Genomic DNA, 22,828 nt, shown 5'->3' on the forward strand with positions numbered 1-22,828 from the left:
AGCATGTGAGAGCTGAGAGGGAGAGGTGAGGGATGATGGTTGGGGTCTGGCGTGAGCACAGCCCAGCACAAACCTGCCTCCTCTTCCCCTGCCAATAACTGGGAGCAGCGACGGGGCCTCATCCTATTCCGGCTGCTGTGGTCCATGGTTGTGAAGGGTAATCTGTTCCCCTGAAGCTTGTGCCTGTAGGTGGGTGACCCCCGGGAGATGTATAGATGCCAGCTGGCTGGGGCTGCGCCCCTCTCATCCCTGCCACTTGCAGGGGCATCATCTAACCTCTGCCCTGGTTCCTTATCAGTGCTCTGAGAAACCTCCAGCCTCTTGGGACTGCACAGCCCATCTCTGTGGAGATACAGGGTCGGTGAGACGATTTTGAGACAATCCTGCCATGCCAACAAGAGCTGAGCAGCTGCGTTATTCTGAGGAAAGCATTTTGATGCCAGAGCTGTCAGTGAGCCTGACCTCGAGGAAGCCACATGGCTGCCTGCAAGGGCATTGCCTGTGTTGGCATGCATTTATTGCACTTCAGCCTTGGTGGCTTCGCAGCATCTGCAGGAGGAAAGCCCTGCCAGTGCTGCTGCTGATGATTAAAATGCTGGTTCCTGGCATGAAAGGTTGCTGCGAGTGTTTAGAGACATTGTTTATGGTTATCCATCTGCTCTCCCTTCATTAAGTGGGTTTTTGGTTGTAGCCATGTTGGTCTCAGGTCAAGGTTCTTTGAGTAGATGCAATCTCTTTTATTAGACCAACTGAGTAGTTGGAAAAAAGGTTGAAAAGCAAGCTTTTGGGCACAATGACTCTTCTTCAGGCATAGGAAGTCTCTGTTGTTCTGAAACTCCAAGGAATTTTATCTAAAAGTGTGACAGGATGGCAATGAGAATGTAAATAGCTAGAAATTAGGAAAAATAAAGGGAAAGTGGGGGGGGGGATGGAAGCAGGGGAAAGACAGTAAAGGAGACTACAGTGGTGGTAATTCAAGGTAGAAAGGAGGCTGTCTGTGGAAAAGGAAATGGCTGTAAATTAGGAAGACAAAGGACAGATTGGGAAGGGGATGGGGGAAGCGCAAAAGATCAGGTCTGGCTGGTACCTGGTGATTCAGATGTTAGGCAGGTTGTATCTTATGTCATAAATCCACTCTCTGTATTGAGTTCATGATTTTTTGTATCAGTAGATTGGTGAAGTGAAGTTCGTAGGCTCATCTACAATAGGTGTTTTGTAAGTTCCCATTCAGGATTGATTGTCTGGTGAGAAATGTGCCCCCACAGGTCACATCTTATCTTTGATAGATTTTCTGTGTGCGTTCATTTGGGTGTGCAGTTGTTTGGTTTTTCCCACGTATTTTCCATCAGGACATTTGGTGCACTGAATGAGATATATAACATTTCTGGAATGGTTGTGGGGTAACTACATTGTGGAGGGGAATGTGTAAGCAGGTTTTGCATTTCTTGTCCTGGCATGGTCTGGATCCATTGGGTGTGGTTTGGGTGTTTGCTTCTGGTGATGAGCTTGGTGAAGTTCGGTGCTTGTTTGAAGGCTAGGATGGGGGGTTCTGGGAAGATCTCTTTAAGAATTGCATCTTGTAATATGGGGTTGCAATGTTTGAGGATTTTCCATTCCCCTCCTGGGAAGGGTGATATGTGTGCAATTTGTGGGGATTTTCTTTTTGTACTGCAGCAAATCTTCACGTGATATTTGGCTGGCTGTTTCAGAAGTGCAATCTATCTCTCTAAAGGAGTGTCCTTTTTGGCTGAAGGCCCTTTTTAGATTTGTGACGTGGCAATCATGGGTGTTGTCCTCAGTGCTAATTTGGCAGTATTGGTGAGCTTGGCTATAAAATACAGCTTTCTTGGTGTGTTGGTCTGGTGGATTGAATTTAACCATTTTGGATATGGATCATAGTGTCTAAAAGGGAAATGCTAGTGTTTGAGTATTCAGGTGAATGGAGGGGTGATTAATGTGGAATTGTTGGTGGAAATTTTGTGTATGCTTTCATGTTGTGAAAGTTCCCAAACAAGTGCTGTTTAGTAGCAGCAGGATACCCACATGAATGGGGACTGGGGGCCAGGAAACAGCTTGTTTCTGACCAGAGCGAGCCGTTGAAGACACTGCCCTTTCAGTGGGGCCTGTCACCAATCGCTGCCAGCTAAGTGTGTGGTGCGGTGAGTCGAGGGATGAGAGCAGGGCCATGGGGAATGCAAGCGCCAGATGACATGGAGGTGATGAGTGGGATGATGTGGATCTGTGGCCAACTGTGCTTTTCCAGCTTTTCCTCTAGTTCATGACTCCAGCGTGATCCCCCACCAGCAGCTGTTGTGGGTCCCAGCCTTGGGACCTGGAGCCTGTGAGGTGGGGGCCTGCTTCAGCTTCAATGGAAGGTGCCATGCAAACCAGCCTCAACAGGATTGCACAGCTTTTGTGAAGCCACTGTGTGGCTTCTTTCCTGCGCTATGGAGGTGTGTCTGGGTCACTGTTTAGGATGCAATTATCTGGGCCCTCCTGTCTCACCAGACAGTGTCTCTGGCCTCCATGCACTGCGACAGTGACAGAGCAGTGGCAACGTCTCTACTGTCAATGCCCCCCCACCATGGCACTGTCCCTTTGCAAAGGTAAACAGTGTCAGGACAGGCTGTGCTCAGGCCTGGGACCCCAATGGCATCCCAATCTCAGAGCATGGGACAGTCCGGGACATGCATTTCTGCATGTCTCTTCCCTTGGGAAGCCGGGAGTGGGGCTGTGCCAGAAGGGGATGGCGTCTGACTGAACTCAGCCAAGTGACAGGGTAGAGGGAGCAGGCATCGGAAGGAGCTGCAGACTCATGGGCCTTGCAGCCAGGCCCGAGTTGGCATGCCAGGGTGCAGCTGCCTGGCTTGTGGCCGGAGCATGGTGCCGAGGGCAGTTCTGAAATCAAGGAGCTTGGCAGTGATGACAATTGGCAGCTCCGGTGCCAGATGAGGATGCACAGGGAGACAGGTACCCATTGGCTGGGAGCAGGGGTATTTGGATGGCCCTTTACAGGCTCTAAATGTAGCAAAATGATGCTGAAATGTCTACACGGGTGCTCAGGAAATGTTTTTTCACTGTGAGCAGCCTGTCAGGCTCCCAGGCCCCAGGTAATAGTGGGGTTTAATTACTCTGCTATTGATGGACATCGTAAGTGTGCAGCAAGCCACCAAAGGCAGCCTGTTGCTTCAGGGGAGAGGAGGATTGATCTGTAGGTGGTGCATTAAATAACTGGAACAGTTTGGAGGCTCCCGTGGCCCTGGTCTCAGGAACCAAGCAAGGAGAAGCATCTAGAGTCCAAATGTTGGCCAGGGCACTGGAGCCAAGGCTGGGAGTCTGCCTTTGTGAGAAAGTGGTTACGGCCTCTGCTGGGGCAAGGGCTGCAGCAGAGCAGCACTTGCTACGCAGGGAAAGGAGCGGGATGAGCTTGGAGGGAGGTGCAGGAGGTGTGTTAGAGAGCAGGGGATTCAGCTGTGCCCCAGGGGATGCACAGGAGATGCAGGTGAGCAGGAGAAGGCTGGACCTCTGTGTGCCAGGGGTGTTGCTCTGTCCCACTCCCCCACTTGCCCAGACCCTGCTGAGTTCACACGGGTGAAGGCACACGGGGGCTGCGGTAGAGCTGGGGCTTTGGCTTGCTTTGGATTCCTAATGAAATCTTCATATTTTCTCAAGCAGGAAGCAACTGTGACCACCTGAAACCTGTCTCAGACTGCTCCTGCCTTTGTTTGCATCATCACAAGAGTTCAGCTATGAACGGACTGCCCAGAGGAGTTTTGACTCCTCTGCGACATCGTATGAAATATGAACTTTCATTTCTACCCAGGAGAACTTTCACAGTGTAACTTGAGTGGTCCTCCAAGCTGTACCTCCTCTCCAGTTGAAGGGATCAGAGCAGGTGCCTGAGTGCTGTGGGAGGTGTAGGGCCCCTCCTTCCCCATCGAGAAGAGCCAGATCACCAATGGGGACTTAACCCCACTTAAACCAGTGGTTTAATATGCCGAGGGGATGGGATTCAATAAAGGTTAGGCATTCACATTTGTAGACATCCAGTTAACAAAAGAGAGGTTTAACAAAATATAAAATGCAAGCAACACAATAAACAATACTGATTGACAAAATATGAACTGCCAAATAACATTTGTATTTATTGAAGGGGAAAACACCCCCTCCACTTCAACAAGAGTTTGTTCCTTTTCCCCTATCTGAACCAACAAAGTCTTGAACCCCTATCTCCCGCATAGTAGACTGAGACACTACCACACAGCCAGCCCTGCTAGCGCACCTCTTGCCTGCTAGCGCACCTCTTGCCTGCTAGCGCTTTTGACCTTCTGGAAGCCCCTGCCTCATGTCAAGCTGCTCTGCCTCTTGCTGGAGAAACTGGAAGCAGAGCTGGGAGCCTTTCTGCTAGAGCCAGATGGGGAATTCACCTTCCTCACACACGTTTGTGGCCTCTTTGTGAAGGGCACTCTGTCAAGGGTTTCAAAAGTTAATTCAATTTTTTTTTAAAGTGTAGGGCAGAGGTACTAGACAGGCAAGCTTACTTGGGTGGCCTAGGGTTTAAGGTATAGACTCAGAGACTTGCAAGTTCAAGCAAGTTGTGCCCCAACTGCATCCCAATTTTTTTTTTATATATATTAAAAAAAACCAAACAACAAAAAAAAAACCCCACACGGCATCTGCCACGTGCCACAGAACCAAACCGAGGAAAGGATCAGCATGCACGTGGATGATCTTGTAGGGCCAAATTTTTTTTTTTTTTTTTTTTTTTAAAGTGCGGCGGAAGGGGGTGAAGTGCTATGGGGGCAGGGTAGGTGTGCTTACGCCTAGACCCAGAATGGGGTGGGGTTCAAGCTTGTGTGTGTGCGCCTAGCTGCATCCCAGTATTTTTTTTTTAATTTTTTTTTAATTAAAAAAAACAAAAACAAACAATCAAAAACCCACACCACAGGTGCCATGTGCCCCAGAGGCAAGGGTCAGCGTGCATGTGGAGGCCCTTGTAGGGCCAAAATTTTATTTTGTGTTTTTTAAGGGGGGGGAGGTGCTATGGAGGCAAGGTATGTGTGCTGACGCCTAGACCCAGAGAGTTGAAAGTTCAAGCGCGCATGCGCGCACGTGTGTGTGTGTGCACGTGCCCAGCTGCATCCCAGTTTTTGTTTTGTTTTTTTAAATTTTTTTTAATTAAAAAAAAAAAAAACCCAACCCCCCCCCCCCCCCCGCATATGTCACGTGACCCAGAGGCAACGGTCAGCATGCATGTGGAGGACGCCAAATTTTTTTTTTTTTTTTTTTTTTTAAAGTGCGGGGGCGGGGGTGACGTGGCGACTCCTAGACCCAGAGTTCGGTTGGATTCAAGCTTGTGTTTGTGTGTGCCCAGCTCAGTTTTTAAAATTTTTTTTTAAATTAAAAAAAAACAAAACAAAACAAACAAAAAAAAAAGCCCCAACCAACCACACCGCATGTGCCACGTGCCCCAGACCCAAACAGAGCCAAGAATCAGCATGCATGTGGAGGACCTTGCAGGGCCAAAAATATTTTTTTTTTTTTTTTTTTTAAACGGGTGGGGGGGGAGGTGCTATGGAGGCAAGGTATGTGTGCTGACTCCTAGACCCAGACAGTTGCAAGTTCAAGTGTGTGTGTGTGTGCACATGCCCAGCTGCATCCCAGTTTTTTAAATTTTTTTTAATTTTTTTTTTAATTAAAAAAAAAAACCCCAAACACACAACCCCCCCCCCCCCCCCGCATATGTCACGTGACCCAGAGGCAAGAGTCAGCGTGCATATGGAGGACCTTGTAGGGCCAAACATTTTTTTTTTTTTTTTTTTTTTTTTTTAAAGTGCGGGGGCGGGGGTGTCGTGGCGACTCCTAGACCCAGAGTTCGGTTGGATTCAAGCTTGTGTTTGTGTGTGCCCAGCTCAGTTTTTAAAATTTTTTTTTAAATTAAAAAAAACAAAACAAAACAAACAAACAAAAAAAAAAGCCCCAACCAACCACACCGCATGTGCCACGTGCCCCAGACCCAAACAGAGCCAAGAATCAGCATGCATGTGGAGGACCTTGCAGGGCCAAAAATATTTTTTTTTTTTTTTTTTTTTTTTTAAACGGGTGGGGGGGGAGGTGCTATGGAGGCAAGGTATGTGTGCTGACTCCTAGACCCAGACAGTTGCAAGTTCAAGTGTGTGTGTGTGTGCACATGCCCAGCTGCATCCCAGTTTTTTAAATTTTTTTTAATTTTTTTTTTAATTAAAAAAAAAAACCCCAAACACACAACCCCCCCCCCCCCCCCGCATATGTCACGTGACCCAGAGGCAAGAGTCAGCGTGCATATGGAGGACCTTGTAGGGCCAAACATTTTTTTTTTTTTTTTTTTTTTTTTTTTTTAAAGTGCAGGGGGTGCAGATGGGGGTGTTGACGTGGCGACTCCTAGACCCAGAGTTCGGTTGGGTTCAAACTTGTGTTTGTGTGTGCCCAGCTCAGTTTTTTTTTAAATTTTTTTTTTAAATTAAAAAAAAACAAAATAAAACAAACAAACAAAAAAAACAACCAACCACACCGCATGTGCCACGTGCCCCAGACCCAAACAGAGACAAGGATCAGCATGCATGTGGAGGACCTTGTAGGGCCAAAATTTTTTTTTTTTTTTTTTTTTTAAACGGGTGGTGGGGGAGGTGCTATGGAGGCAAGGTATGTGTGCTGACTCCTAGACCCAGACAGTTGCAAGTTCAAGTGTGTGTGTGTGTGCACATGCCCAGCTGCATCCCAGTTTTTTTATTTTTTTTTTACATTTTTTTTTTAAATTAAAAAACAAACAAACAAAAAAAAAAACACCACACCACATGTGCCAGGTGCCCCCAGACCCAAACAGAGGCAAGGGTCAGCATGCATGTGTGAGGAATTTGTAGGTCCAATTTTTTTTTTAAAGTGGGGGGGGTGGGTAAAAGGTGCTATGGAGGCAAGGTATATGTGCTGACTCCTAGACCCAGAGAGTTGCAAATTCAAGCATGTGTGTGCTTGTGTCCAGCTCCATACCAGTTTATTTATTTATTTATTTTTAAAATTAAAAACAAAACAAAACAAAACAAAAAAACCCAAAACCCCAAACCCCCCACACTGCATGTGCCATGTGCCCCAGAGGCAAAGGTCCAGGGTGGAAAAGTGCAGGCCTTGGCATGGTACGTTGAACCTGATTTGGGGTTCAGCAAGCCACACCAAGGCCCAGATTTAGGCCCGTGCTTCAATTGGCGCACTCAGTGTGAGGAACTTGTGTGGACAAACTTTTTTTGTTTTTTTTGTTTTTTGTTGTTGTGCTTTTTGAATTTAGGTAGCCGAGCCTGATGCAAGCGACCCTGGAGGCTTTTGTTTTATGCCCTGGGCTGTGCATGATGCTGGCAGGCAAAAAAGGGGATGCCTAGGGCTGCTTCTTTCACAGCACAGGTCCGCCCATCAAGGGTTGTTTTGTTTTGTTTTGTAATGTGGGCCAGAGGTGGGGCAACATGTGTATGTGAGTGTGGTGCTGGGGAGGCAGGGTCACGAGCTTGGGCTGGAGGAAGGCAGTGCCAGTGCTGGACCTATACTCCATGCTGTGGGGCGGGAGATGAGCTGACCTGGTGCCAGTGTGGCAATACGAGCAAAGCAAGACCAGGTGGTTATCCAGGGGCGATCCATGTTCACGTCCTGTGCTAGGCTCACTGGGCAGAAGGGAGGGTCCAGAGGGTGCGGAGTGGTGCTCTGAATTGGAAACTCTGAGCAACCTCATCTAAGCTTGCTCCCAGTCAGGCTCTGGGCCCATCTGGTGGAAGCCCTGGAGTCTTGTTCACATAATGGCCAGCTTGCTTGTGAGTTATGGGAGCCCCGTGTCTGGGCACAGGCCCCGGTGTGAAGCGTTGGCTTTTTGGGCCCATCCAAAATGCTGAGCGTGGCCTGTGAATGCACAGCTATGGAGCACTGAAAGGACAGTAAGACCTCAGTCCCTTACTGAGCACATGGGTCTGACATGGGCGGTTTGGACGCAGGGGTAACCCTAAAGAAGAAAGTAAATGGGAGCCGGAGGGAAGCGGCAGTCCAGCACAGCAGGTCTGGGGGCTGGAGGATGTCTGTGCTGTGGCAAGGACCCTGCCAAAACACAGGAGTCCCTTTGGGGCAACTGAGCACCGAACTGTGCACGAAGTAAGGGCTGCCGTCTGCCAGGCCATCTCTGTGCCTTGGAGGCTGAGGGCCAAGAGGGATTTCAGAAATGAGTTGTGTTCCAGATGTGGGGAGACTAGCCCCTTGCAGATGAAAGGAGGGGGCCAGCAGTGTCAGGTGGTAGCTGTCACTGGGATGAGGGAGTTCCCAGAGTCTGGGTTCAGGCAGGCTGAAGCAGCCATCTGGGGTGAGGAGCCACGCCTGCCCCCACCCCTCTGCAGTGATCGTAGCCATGTGAGCCTCTCCTTCCCCACTGGATGGGCATTGCACAGAGGTCAGACCACTGGTGGTCCCACACCAGCCTGACTGCTCTCAGAGCAACATGGCCAGGCCATCCTGCCCCTCCATCCTGCCCTCTCCCTGCAGAGAGCAGCTTGGCAGACACACTGCCAGCACTGGTGCTACCCAGAGAGGAAGAGGTGGATCACAGCGTACAAGGTATCTGCCCCCTGCCCCACAACTTGCCTTTGGCCACCCACCCTGGCATACACGACATTCATGGCAGACCAGGTACACACTCATCAGTGAGATTCGCGTGGTTACACACGCAGCCTGCATGCTGAGGTTATGGCCCATGTTACATGCCACCAGAAATGTGAAGCAGGAGGCTGGCAAGTTCGCCATCTGTCACCAGGATGAGACCAATCCATGGCACCCTCACATGCACTGGCAAGATCCCTGGCTGTTTTCCACCTGGCACGTATTGAAATGGCATGACTCTTGGCACTGGAGGCTCCAGACGCTGTCCGAGTGGCTGCCTGCCCTGAGGCATCGCATGTGTGCTGCCAGGAAAGGGGCATTGGGAGCTAATGAGCATGGCAGTGAGGGGTCCAGCCTCTGCCTCCAAACTATTAGTGCTGGACGCTGCAAGGGAGGGAAGCAGCAGTCAAAAATCCCTGGCCAGACCCACTTCCCTCTCCCTTCCAGCCTCCACTTACTGCAGCTACATCACACCAGCTGAGGCGGGATGGACCTAGCACGTGGCAGCTCTGCTCACCCTGCCACCTTCAGCCTCTGTGCCCTCACACCTCCGCCACCACCCTCTGCCCCCACAGGCAGATTCAACTTTATTGTAGCCCTGGGCAAGGAAAAAATTGGAGGCCCATTATAAAGTCTCAACTTTATGGATTTCAACCCCGTTATAAAGTCTTAACAAGCATTAATCAGTGCTTACACAGTGCGTGAATAAATAAAGCACAACATGCACAGTCACCATCAATTGCTCAGTTTTGCCAGGCACAAAACACTTGCCTTAGTGAAAGTACTAAGTACATGGGATTACCACCACTGTAGAGCAACCTGAACAGCATGATGTTTTAGTTTAGTGGTCATATTTGACAATTTTTTGGTCTCAGAAGGTTCATGTGTCCAAAAGCTTGCCAGTAACAATTTTTTGGGCAAGTGTTTCATCTCAGAACAGGTGTTGCCTCTACCCAAGAGGTCAGCATTCTTCTCCTTCCACTGCTACCTGTTTCTCACCCTTTGCCTGCCACCATTTGCATGTTCACTGACTGCCATATTGCCTGTCAGCTTCTGGGATAAGCCATCTTCAAACAAACTGGCTCGGAGGCACACTCCAAGTCCTTGTAGATTGGTACCTAGCAGACTGGTCAACCCACCATCTTTTATTAGATCCACTACGAGAGTTGGAAACAATCTTTTTTTGGCAAGCTTTAAGGTACAAACACCCTTGCTCAGGCAAACAGAGCATCTGCAAGTGTTTTGTGCTGTTTTCCAACTCTTTCAGTGGATCGAATAGTGACAGTTTTACCAGACTGAGCTTACAAGGACAATGGAGCATGCTCCCTGGCCACTTCCATTCTTGATTTGTCTCTTTGTTGGAGGCTCTCCCCTTTTCACAAAGTGTGTTGTTTGACAACACAGCCCTAAATGTTGGCTTGGAAAATCTCTCTCTCTTTCAATGGTAGCAGGAGAAAAAGACTCAGTGACCCAGGTAGGGAAGAGAGACAGAGTTCAAGTCCTTGGTTGACTCTGGAGGTGAGTCTGCTGCAAAGGGGTCCTCGATGGCCAGAGGGGGTCACCAGCAGGACCTCTGGTGCTGGTTCAGATGGAGAGGGCGTCCCAAAGACTTCATTACCCCTTTTTATGGGGCAGACTACCTATGATCTCCAATGGGGAGGGCATGTCCAAGTAAAGTCAGCCCTATTCTAGAGGGTTCCAGATGTTCATACTGAGCATGTGCAGCCTTGGTTCAATGGTGGGTTGTCTAGTTTCTGCAGTAGTCTTTGTCTTCCAAATCTTGAGCCAGGAAGGGTCAATGCAGGGTGATGGTTGGGTTGCTGAGTTGATGGTTCGGTCATTTAGAGGGAGCTATTTTTAGACCTCAAGCACCCGCATTCATTCAGGAACCAATCACATCAGGGGGCACAAGATGGAGGCTTGACATACAAAATGGAAATTTGACATTACTTGACATTAATTTACAGACATAGGCCTAAATTATATAAATTCAACAATTAATAAAGCACAACATGCACAGTCACCATCAATTGCTCAATTTTGCCATGCACAACATAGCACAAAACACTTGCCTTAGTGAAAATACTCAGAGGCATGAGATTGCCACCACTGTAGAGCAACATGAACAGCATGATGTTTTAGTTTAGTGGTCATATGATTACAAAAAAAGGAATACAATATAATACAATATAAAACAGTAAAAATCAATACAAACAACAGAACAGTGTTTACCATATAAAAAGGGGCTTATTACAATAATATAGTATACAAGAACTTAGCTTACTTGTAATCACTTTTAGGGCAGAGAGAAAGTCAGAAATGGTTAGGGGAAGGGGAGGGAATGCATTTTAAAATAAACAAAAAAAAGAAAAACTGGGGTTTTTGTAAAACTGGGGGTTTTGCTACATGCTAGGCACCCTATTTGCTAAGGAGCCTTGCTTCAGACGTGGAGCTTTTAAAATGCTTTGCCCAATTGCTTGGAGTATTTTGTTGGCATCTCTCTGCCCTGTTGCCTTTGCCTCAGGAGCTCTGCTTACTGTCTGGCAGCAGGCACAGACCCGAGCAAATGGTGTCTGCCCCGTGCACAAATCTGGGGGGTACGTGCCCCCCCTCCCCTAGCTTGGGGTGCACAGAGCATCAGGGAGCTGCTCCTCCTCCCACCCCTGGACCCCTGAACAAGCTGCCTGCCTGCATCGCTGTCCTACTCCCTGCCCCAGTTCAAGCCCCCACCCAGCTGGTAAGTGCTATGGCTCCACCCCCAGCTGCCCCAGCCCTGGCCCCCACCCTCAACATGGGGCTTTCCATCTGCCCCCCACCCCCATGCATCCTCTTCCCTTCCACAAACTTACTGCCACACAAAATGAGTTCCTCTCTCCTGGCCCTGCTGGGATACCATGCCAGGCTGCCTGCCTCTTCCTCCTGGGGTATCCATTTCCTTGTTAGAAATGGAATATTGTTAGAAATGCACATCTTGCATCTTGCACCTGATAAGAAAGAAACACTGCCAAGGACTTTTTTCCTTGCCCAGCCTTGCCACAGCTTCTGCCGAGCACCTGTCAGCAGTGACAAACGGCAGGTTCAATTTTGGGGGCACCGAATATATCTTACCGTGGTTCAAGCTCCCACCAGTCTACATGGAAAACAGAAAATGGATGACTAGGGTGTCCAATCAAGAGGTGCTCCCTTTTCTCACAAGCAGTGTCAACACAAAACCCAGATTCATTACAAAACATAAATAAAAGCAAAAGTAATTACTACCTCTAAATTTAGAATACTACAATAGTGGCACACTCTTGGGACTCCTCAGTGGGCTGTTCAGGGGGTCTGCATCCAATGAGAAAGAAGGGCTCACACCAATGAGCTTCTCCATGGATTTGCGGGACCGCTGGAAGCTTCTAGAGAGTGTAGGTCCTTCTGCATTGCAGAACTGTTGAGCTGATCCTTACTTCCGTGTGTTGGATTTAAGGAGCAAACTGCAGTTTACAGCAGCATCTTGCACCCCAAAGGGTTTAGTCCTAACCGAGCTGGGGCCAGAAAGTGCATGAGAACTCAGACAAAAGCCAGCCAAACAGTAAAAGAGCCTGACGGGCAACTGGGGTCAGGATGCAGAGCTGCAAAGGCAAAATGCGCCAGGCCCAAAACGTGTCCAGCCCAGACAAACAGCAAACATGTATATGGTGCAGCTCAGCAATAAGGCGAAACACGATTGTTGTAAAACAGTGAAAGGGGAACTTGGGCCTGTCCCTGCCTGGGCCTGAATGGATGACAAGAGTGCCGGGCTGTTACCTGGACAAATACTCTCAGCGACATGGCTATGAAACAATCAAAATCACAGCACTTGGTTGGGTATCAACTGTGAAATGAACTAAAAAAAAGGCCCAGGCCTCTTTCACTGTGCCTGGACTGGGTGGCAAAAAGCCAACCGGGCCTATACGCCACTGAGGCCTGGATAAATGATGAGAAGTGCTGAGGCTCCACCCCAGCCCGAATCTGCCACCTGACATGACTGGGATTCAGCCCTGTGCCAGTGGGCTGAAATGCAATGGCTGTAAAACAGCAAAAAAGGGCCCAGGCTTATGGCTGCAGCCTGAACACGTAGTCCCAGCTATTCTGCCACACTGAGGGACCCCAACACAGCGACTGCCAGGACCATTAGGTGACTCCATTACTCTCACGGTGTCATCCCACTCGAGGCCTACATGGCCAGCCCATTCTAGGGAAGGATAAGCTCATGGCATTGTCCCCCTTGAGGCCTGCTTGGCATAAAACAATCAGCAAGACACATACCTGGGGTTCAGCCACACAGCTTCCTTGCATCCAAAAGTAGGGCTTGTGGGTACTGCATTGCAGCTCTGGCCTAGGCCTCAGCCCCGCTCTGTCAGGATCCGAGCAGTGTGCAGGGTCTGAGGCAAATCAGCCTGTGTGGAGCCCTGCCCCTGGATGCAAGGAAGCTGGTGGTGGATTTGGTGGCAGGGAGGTTGGCGGGTGGCAAGCGGCCGGATTCGGCAGGGGGGAAGGGAGAGCGCTGAGTGGCTGGCCAGCCATGAAGCTGGCAGCAGTGTAGAGTCACTGCTGCTGCTCTGCCCGGGTCCACGGGTTCCCCTCCTAGGGATGGCCCTGGCCCTGCCCACTCATCTTGCACCTGAGTTGGTCTCCCCTGGCCTGTAAGCCCGATCCTGGCTGCCTGGCTAAGCACCCTGCCTGCACGTGTGCGGGGCAGATAGGTGCAGGGTACCAGGGCAGCAGGGTTGGGTCTGGTGGTGGTGGCACCCAGGAGGAACTGTTCCCACTGGGACTACCAGGAAGCAATTCTGTCCATCGTGCCACATCAGGCATGCCACATGCCCAGGGGCAGCAGGACCAACTGCACGAGCCACAGCTCAGACTTCCTCCATGCCTGGGCTGGGTAGGACTGAGGGACCTGCCACAGGCTGGTTTAAATCCTTCAGCCGGCTGTATTTTGCCCACCACTGGACTACAGGTATTATGGCACTGAACTTAACTGACAATACAACTAGAAACCTTGAATCAAACTTGATGCACATGCAGGAATTCTGGCACTACACGTGCAACGAACACACTATTAATGGCATGATCCAGCCATGTACTCCATGAGTTGGTTCCTGCTTCTTGACGAATCAGATCATTGACTCGTACACTCAGCTCCAACAGGGAATATTCCCCAATGCAAGTGAAGTTCCTTGCCCTTTATGCCAAAAGACACAAAGGCCAATTGTTTAGAATTACATTTTCAAATGCCCCAGATGAGAGAAGTGCCAGGAGGGAAAGCTTCAATGAATAGAAATTCAGGGCTAATTCATATTTAGGAAATGCAAAAGCTGTCCTCTTAAATCAAGCTGAAACACAAGCATCACATAAAGTGCTTACTTCAGCAGAGTACCACTGAAATGCTAAGCGTTAGTGAACGGCGGGCTTACTTATTCAACTCATCAACTATTGGCACCGGCAGAATTCTATTACCAGAGAGTTAAGATGAAATTTAATTCAGATTTGTAGTGGTTTGCACTCACGGAGCTCCAATTGGAGCGCAACTTATTTTCAGTGAGAGAATGAAGGTCCAACTTCATTCTAGGCTGTCACTTTGCTCAAGTCAGCCGAGTCACACAAGTGATAACATTATCACACACTTTTCAGCATGTGATGACTTTCTATTTATACTAGCCAATTGCCCATCAAGAATGGTGGGGCAGAGGGCAGGGCAGGGATGGGCCACCCACCACTCCCACCACCTATGCCTCCAAGGAACGGGGTGGGCGGGGAAAGATTGCACACGGCCGCCAACACCACCCACTGTCTGGCGTTGCTGCCACTCTGCATCTGGCCGCACACAACTCCCCCCCTCCCCACACGTCTGGCCCCGTGCACCACCCCCTACACTGTGGTGGTCCTGTGCCAACCCCCTCCTGCCACTCCACGTCCAGGCCCATGGCTCCGCCCACCATTCTGTGTCCAGCCCCGTGCCCAGAGTGGTGCACACTGTACTCACCCACTTTCTGCACATGGACACACACAAACACACTCTCCCAACCATGAACACTGACACATGCACACACACTCATGCATGCACATGTATTGACATATGCACACACAGACACACGCACACAAATGGGTGCACACTCTAGTCACTCTCTGCACATAGACACAAACAGAGTCTCCCTCCTGCCATGAACACAGACACATGCATACATGCAGACACACATGCAGACTCACTTACTTTGCACATGGACGCACAGACACAAACACAGTCTGACTGCCATGACCAATCCCCCGCCCCCACCTCAATGCCACTCCCACCCGCACCCTGCCACCCCTGTCCCTGTTGGTGACCCTCACTCCCAACCCGCAGTCCCCTGGCACTGCCAGTGTCCCCTGAACTCTGAGCCCACAGTCCCCTGCCCCCACCCTAGTGGCCCACACCCCCAAACCACAGCCCCCTCAGCTCTGCAGCTTCCCCTTACTCCCATCCCACTGTCCCTCACCTCACCAAACTTCAGTACCCTGCTCCCCTGGGCCCTGATGTTGCCCCTCACTCCTGACCCATAACCCCTCAGCCCCTGTCCCTGCTGGTGCCCTCACTCCCAAGCCGAAGCCCCCTGGCACTGCCAGTGCCCCCCACATTGAATCCAGAGACCCCAGCCCCCACCCCATTTCCCCTCACTCTTGAACCACAGCCCCCTGCCTCACCAGTCCTACTGGAGGGGCCCCAGCTGTTCCTATCCTGACTGAGCTGGAGTGCGGTGGCTCTATTTTGGCTCTATTCAAGAGTAAATTGGATGCTTATCTTGCTGGGATCCTATGAGCCCAGCTGACTTCCTGCCCTTTGGGCGCTGGGCTGGACTCGATGATCTCCCGAGGTCCCTTCCAGCCCTGATGTCTATGAAATCTATTTCACACAGGCAACATGGGCTGGAGGGAAGAGGAGGGGAGGCTTGTAGCATCCCCACCCTGGGATAGGGCTGCAGTGCCCTGCAGGCAGCCGGGCCAGGGCCCCCTCCCCCTTCCCTTCCTCTTCTTCCTCCCCCTCTCCCCAGGCAGGTTCTGGCCACAGAGCTCCCCACTTCCCTCTTTCCCCACCCCTTTTCCTGTTGGAGAACAGGCAACCCTCCCTTCCTCCCTGCCCTGTTGCAGCTGCAGCCCCCAGTCCCCCTGCCCTGCTTCACCCACCACTGGACTATAGGTATTATGGCACTGAACTTAACTGACAATACAACTAGAAACCTTGAATCAAACTTGATGCACGTGCAGGAATTCTGGCACTACACCTGCAACGAACACACTATTAATGGCATGATCCAACCATGTACTCTGGGGGTGGGAGCAGGGGGAGGCAATTGGAGCTAGCAGGGCGTACCACCTCTGCAGTGGCAGGCAGGTCCGTGTGTGCTGTCTGATGCCCAGCTCCCACCCCCGGAGCAAAAGGCAATCCTGGACAGCCCACCCGGATGGCGATCAGAGGGCTTAAAAAGAGTGAGGACATGTCCGGGGAAACATGGAAACCCTGTCTCGGCGCCAAATGCACACTTGAGCAAAAGTGTTATGGACAGACAGACACAGACAGTCAGACTCCTGCTGTACCAGTTTCATTTCCCTAACTAAGGAAGCTACTCGGGATGTCAATATGCATTTGGTCTGGCAGGCCAATAGCAAAGCAAATGGCCATCAGTGCCCGATGCACTCTTTGGTACAGCAAGCGCTCCCCTATTCTTCAGTACCTGCCATTTGGAGCATCCTGTTCCATTCTAAGGTCAGCCTTTTCTTTATAGGCAAAGCTGCAACAGTACTACTTTCTAGCAGAATTAATACAAGATTAAAAGACCTAGATTTTGGAAAGGTCTAAATACCTTTTACAAAGCTGGGCCTAAGAGATCTGTGACCAACTGATAGCTCCATGATCTGTAGCAGTAGCTTACATGGCAAAGGCTTTAATCCAAAGTGCTCTGTGTTTTTTCAATCTATATAATTTGTTCATGCTGGAGACATTAGACAGAAAAATTGGAAGTGGTTAACAGGCATAAGTAGTCATTGACCATTTGACCATCTTCTGCACAGAGCCGTGATATAAACCTAGTGCCCTTCAGCTTCTCAGAGGGTAGATGGCAGCACTTGAACAGGCACATTCAAAAGCTATGTTGCATTGGGAAGAGGTAGCTTTTACAATGTGTTCTTTAAATGCCACACTTACAGCAGGGAGAGATGTTTAAACTTTTTTGTTTTTTTTTTTACATAGGACAGAGCATGACGACATCGCTCAGCAACAGTCTCACTTCACCTACAAGCTTTGCTCCAAAACAAAACAGCCAGCGGGAGCATCCATTTAGAAGCAGGAAAGATCCTGAATGTAGGATAGTCAAAGCACCAGTGGGTTAAAGCTGTGTATGTGTGTGTGTACACACACACACACACACACACACACACACACACACACACACACACACGGCTGTGTAACCTGGGCACAGCTGAAGTATGCTTCTTAAATCGGGGCAGGAGCTTAATGGCACATCTTTGCCATTCAATTCCTTTCATTTTTTCATTAGAAAATTCAACAAGGGGATCCACATTTGCCATACCCCGATTCCAGCTGCCTATGACCGGAACGATATGGGAATCTTGATGCTTCACCGTTTTGAGCCTCCAATTAGATCAGTTAGGATGCTCCCCATTCATCTCACCTCTCTTACCCATGTAGTAGGATCCATCCCCTGCCTCAGTTCAAATCTGAGGCCTCACAGCAGAGAACTTTAGGAATGTTGTTTTCCCATCTGGAGGGAGCTGAGAGGCGGGGAAAGATATTTAAAGCAACTAAGATGCTCCATGTATAGAGCTTTCTCTTTAGGTCATTGACAGATATGGACAGGACCATAACAGGAGTGCCAACCACAGGATGGGGTAGTGACCCTATGGAATGGGTCTATAGGTCTACCTATAAAAGATGACACTTGAATTCCCTGCCTATAAAAGAAGACAATTGGAGGCCTTCTCTGTTAGCTGAAAGGTTCCCACAAGGCCTGCTGCTCTACTTTCTGGAGCGGGCAGCTCACTTGCTCTACTGCAAGGAAATAAAATACAGAGTGTTTGGCCACTTGACAAGGAAGTTGAGATAAGGGAGGTTCATGGAGCCAAAGTGGCACTCCTGTTTCACTTGGAAAAAAGCAATCAATATTTCAGATCCTTTCAGACACTTGCAGATAAGACGAATGCCTTTGATTTTCACCAGACTCAGACAGGTGGGAAACAAAACTTTAATGCGTTTTTCAACCTGCTGGTTTGGAAAGCAATGGCTGGACTTGGCGGGCACCCTCACAAGGACAAACACTTTCACTGACTGTGAGGCGAATGGCTCTGGCCTACTGCACCAGGCAGCCTGTTACAGTGAGGTGTTTATCACAGAATCATACAAAAGGAGGCTGGAAGGGACTGCAGGAGGTCAAAGCCAGCCCCAACCTACATCATTCCAGCCAAGGCTTTGTCTAGCCAGGTTTTGAAAACCTCCAAGGAAGGTTGGAGGAGCTTCCACCACCTCTCTGGTAACCTGGTCCAGTGTTTTACTACCCTCCGAGTGATAAAATTCTTCCTACTAACCTGAATTTACCCTGCTGCAACTTGAGCCCATTGCTCCTTGTTCTGTCATCTGCCACCACTGAGAACAGCCCGGCTCCATCCTCTTTCGAACCCCTCTGTGGGGATTTGAAAGCTGCTATTAAGTCCTCTCTCCATCTACTCTTTTCTAGACCAAATAAGTCCTCAGTCTTTCTTCATAAGTTACGTCCCCCAGCCCCCATGCCATTTTTGTCACCCTCTGATGGACTCTCTTCAATTGATCCATATTCTTTCTGTGCAGGGGGGGCCCAAAACTTAACACAGTACTCCACATGTGGCCTCACCAGTGCTAAATAGAGGGGAAGAATGGCTTCCCTTGACCTACTGGCAACACACCTACCAATGCAGCCCAGCCCAATGTAGCCTTCTTGGCAACAAGGACATGCTGCAGGCTCCCATTCAGCTTCTTGTCCACTGTCACGCCCAGGGCCTTTTCTTTAGGGTTGCTGCAGTCCCCAGCCTGTACCACTGCACAAGATTGTTCTGGATTTGGCACTTTTCCCTTTTGAACCTCATGAGATTTCTTTTGGCCCAGTCCAGCAATTTGACTTGGTCTCTCTGACTCCTAGCCATACCCTCCCTGAAGCTCAACATCATCTGGAAACTTGCTGAGGGTGAACTCTGTGCCATTTTCCAGGTTGCCGACAAAGACATCGAACAAAACCGGCCCCGAGATTGAGGGACCAAACCCTGGGGCTCCGTGCTTCACACCGCCTGCCAACGAGAAATCAAGCCAGTGCTCTCAGAGCTACTCTCTGTTTGTGGGGACATAGGGGGAGTCAGAAAAGGAGTCAGTTTGCCAGCAGAAGTAGGTGAGCTGGAATAATAAAAGTCTTGCCTATCGTGTGCTATTTATCCAGATTCCTCTGTTCAGCTACCTTTGTGGCTGCCCCCTCATGGCTGGAAGGGAAACAAATGGCTAGTACGGGTAAAACCCAAGATGGGTTTTTGCCCAACATGAGGCACATGGCTCTAAATTGGGAAAGCACCTCAACTATAAAATGCAAATGGTGCATGCCTACAGATAAGAGATCTCATCAAAGTCTAACTCCCTAACTATCTTAAATTCATTTCTTTACACCATAGTTCCAGGGGGCAGGAGGTACCATAATTCCCAACTTACAGAGAGAGAAAAGTATTTCTTCCCTAGTGTACTCAAAGACAATGGCCTTCCCCTTTTTGTTTTCCTTGGAAGCACTAACTGGGCCCAGCCTTACTTTACATGGAAAATGAAGCGAGGTCCCAATCCCTGATGGCATCTCTGTTGGTGAGATGTTTCATTTCCCATTCATTAGCATGTTCACATACTTGTCAAGGTTAATTCTGTGGAGAAACAAATGTCTCAGTCACCAATATGCTTCACGTCTCCTTGGCACACAATGAGGAATAGGAGGAAAGGAACGAACTACACAGAGCTCCCCCATCGCCACAATGAAACTCATGCTACCCCTCAATGTCTGGGGAGCAAGGGGGCTGGCTGTTTGTCACCAGGGTGTCATGGTCAATACAGCTAAGGTGATAAATAACAAACTTAATGGATACTATTGACAGTGGCTGTCTTCATTAATGAAAATATCTCCATCTCGGAGAAAGGAAACCTCTCCCACTCCACTATTTTTCCGTTTCAAAACTTCATTTAGCTTAGAACCAAGAAACAAGCTTGCTCTCAGCCCACCTGGGGCCCCTAGCCAACAAACAAGCATGCGGCACCTTGTCAATCTGTCTGCTGTCAGAGGACAACGAGGTTGCCAATCATAGAAACTGCCACGAGACAGATCGGAGGCGGTGCTGACAGGGCCATGTTTGGGCACGTGGCTCTGCAGCAGAGGGTGGGGATGCGGTTGCAAAGCTTTCAAGAGTGCAGACTGAGGTGTGTTGGAAGAGAGAGGAGGAGGAAGGCCATCTACGTCCCCTGAGAGAAAGGTGGCCCTTTTGGAGAAAGTACCTGGCTGCGATTCATTAGATCTGGATGCAGCTCTTGACTTTATGTGACCAAGACTATGTCCAGCAGCTGAGAATTAAATAGACGTGCTGGTTATCAATGTACAACAAGAGATTTAATCTCTTGAGGCCTCCGCTTCAAGTCTTTAAAATATGGATGACAAAGCTTTCTTCTCCCCACCCCTTGCTTTGTCAGTTCTGCATGTTTTGCAAGGAAATTGTTTGCACAGTCGCTCTGTGTCTGTGTCACTTCACACAACAGAACTCCCATCTCTGCCAATCTTGCCTTCAGGCCACAACACTAATAAAGGGGAGCAGAGCAGGGCTTTATGTGGCTCTTGGGCTACCCAGGTAGCAAGAGCCCAAAGCTGCTTAAATAATAAATCTGCATTGTTTTCATCATCAGACAATGACGTTGTCATGCACAAGGCTTTTTGCCCATCTAACCTCCCTGTTTCATGTACCTGTGCACTTTGTAAATGCTTCTACAGGTTTAATTGTAAAGAAATCTAATGATCTTAATTTACTTCCTCCAAAAAGAGAAGAGTAAACTATATGCTTAATTATAAGCTTGCCACATTGGGCAGCTATAACTAATGAGTCAGGGAATCATGCCATAGGCCTCAAGCAACCTTTTATTACTCCTGAGGTACCCGAACACTGCGAGCAGTTTAGAGCCAGTCACTTCCTATTAGCATTAGGATCAGAAGTGCCTATCTAAGGCATTCATCATCGAATGCTACGGCACTAAGACTTTTAATTACACACGATGCATACCATCTACCTGGATTGTGCACAGAAATAATCTTCTTGGGACTAGAGAGGAGCTGGTCTTGGTTTGTTCACACTGTTTTGTTTAATTCAGGGATGGGTCAATACCAGAACCGTTTGTCATGGGCATCTCAATCCCAACTCTGCAGCTAGCTCCTAATGGGATGAAAGAAGCTCTGGACTGCAAGTCATTAAGGCACCAATGCATTCCAGTGGACAGGGAAGTGGCTTAGATCCTGGGAAACTGGCAGTCTCATCTCACCTCTCTCACTCATCCCTGTATGACCCTGGGCTCTTACACTCACTATATCTTTATATTGTCCCACTCAGTGGAATTGACCATCTCCACCCTATAATGATGCAAGCAGAAACGGGTTCTGGGTTCTTATCACAATTTGGTGTCTCGGGGCAGTTTATGCTGCTCTTTATTTTCTGAGAAGTAGTTAATATTTGGAGATACTGTTAAGCCGTGCAAGTGAGGAGGACCTGTGAAGTTGCACATGTGACAACTTCTTCTTCCTAGTAACACCATTACTTTTTGTGGGAAGTGACAAAGGCTCCAGAGCTGAGTTTAAAGAGAACAATCGGTGGAAGAGTTTGTGCAATGGAGTTTGAATGAATGCCCTTGGCTGGAGGCAGGAGAGAATTTCAGGTCTGCGTAGTAACGCAGCTCCCTCCCAGCATACCAGATGCCAAAAGTGTGCTGGGCAACTGCTCTCTGAGTTGGCATGCAGGACCTTCTGAATTTCACCTTGTCCCATGTCAGCTCCTCCACAGAAACAAAGTATGCAGGGGGGTGGGCTGAAGAAGGAGCTTTTGTCAAAAAGGCCAGCGGAGGAATTTCTCTGCTTCGTGGTGTTGGGGCAAGGAACCAACTTCCCACACTTTCTTACGCAACAGACCATGAGAAGCATGCCAAGCCCAGAAGGTACCCCGAGAATCACAGGGGCTTGTAAGAAGGCAGGCAATGCTTATGTGGGCATTAACCCCTCATTCCTCACAAAACCCAAAGATGTTTAACTGTGGGATTTCTGGGACATTGTTAGTATTATTATTCTTTGTAAAAATGGAATGGCAGTTTGCACCAAACAAGGAGGCAAGGGGGCCAAGTGAATGGATATTTCTTCCACCTCTGAGATAGCTCTAAAGGGAGCCAAGCAGTTTCTCCAATTCCAGCGTCCTCTTACACACAAACAATGGCTGGGGCGAAGGCTTTCCGTGAAGTCCTTTTCTCTAGTGCCGCAGAGAGCCACGGCTCTCGTTAAGCAAGATTAGGAAGGCTGACCTCTAGAATGATCTCAGCAGAGAGGGAAAAAAAATAGATAAGAGAAGACTGGATGCACATAAAATGGTTAGAGAAAGGCACATGAGAAGTGCTTGACTTACAAAGTGGCTAGTCACAGTGCCTATGGGAAGGGAAAAGTCAGGGTGATCAATAGTGAGGGTCATCCTCAGCCTAGGACAGAAATCTCACATTTCTGGAAGCCAACAGTGAGGTTTCTTTGTGCACTTTGAAGACCGAAGCCCCTAAGCTCATGACCAAATCTGAAAGGAGAGCCAGCCTATCATTTTCTTTCTGGTCTAAAATAAAATCAGAAGTCCTTTCCCAAATCCTTCTGCTCACATTTCCCAGACTTCCTGTTATTTTTAGCAGCACCTTTCTCCTCCTGCCCTTGCTCCCAGTGCACAGGTCCTGGGTTAATTCCTAGGTGAGGAGAGAGATTTGTTTCTGTGCAAACGGTCGCGAGAGACAGGAGAGGTGCACGGCTGGCGGTTGCTGGCATAATGACACTGGCTTTTCACGGACCTGTTCTGATTTACATCGGCTAAGGCTCTG

At 49.1% G+C, this 22,828-nt stretch overlaps 1 long non-coding RNA gene across 1 annotated transcript in view; it reads right to left on the minus strand.

Moving 5' to 3' along the window:
• Positions 1 to 9,322: 9,322 nt before the first annotated feature.
• LOC149862372 (uncharacterized) overlaps positions 9,323 to 22,828 on the minus strand; it is a 42,730-nt gene continuing 29,224 nt past the window's right edge. The window contains exons 3-4 of the long non-coding RNA XR_016443089.1: positions 11,511 to 11,596; positions 9,323 to 10,580 (exon numbers count right to left, since the gene is read on the minus strand). This is a non-coding gene — a long non-coding RNA (uncharacterized LOC149862372). The remainder of the gene's footprint in view (positions 10,581 to 11,510; positions 11,597 to 22,828) is intronic.

Source organism: Crocodylus siamensis, chromosome 6 (genome assembly GCF_052110815.1).
Source record: "Crocodylus siamensis isolate JL-2025a chromosome 6, ASM5211081v1, whole genome shotgun sequence".
NCBI classification, from domain to species: Eukaryota; Metazoa; Chordata; order Crocodylia; family Crocodylidae; genus Crocodylus; species Crocodylus siamensis.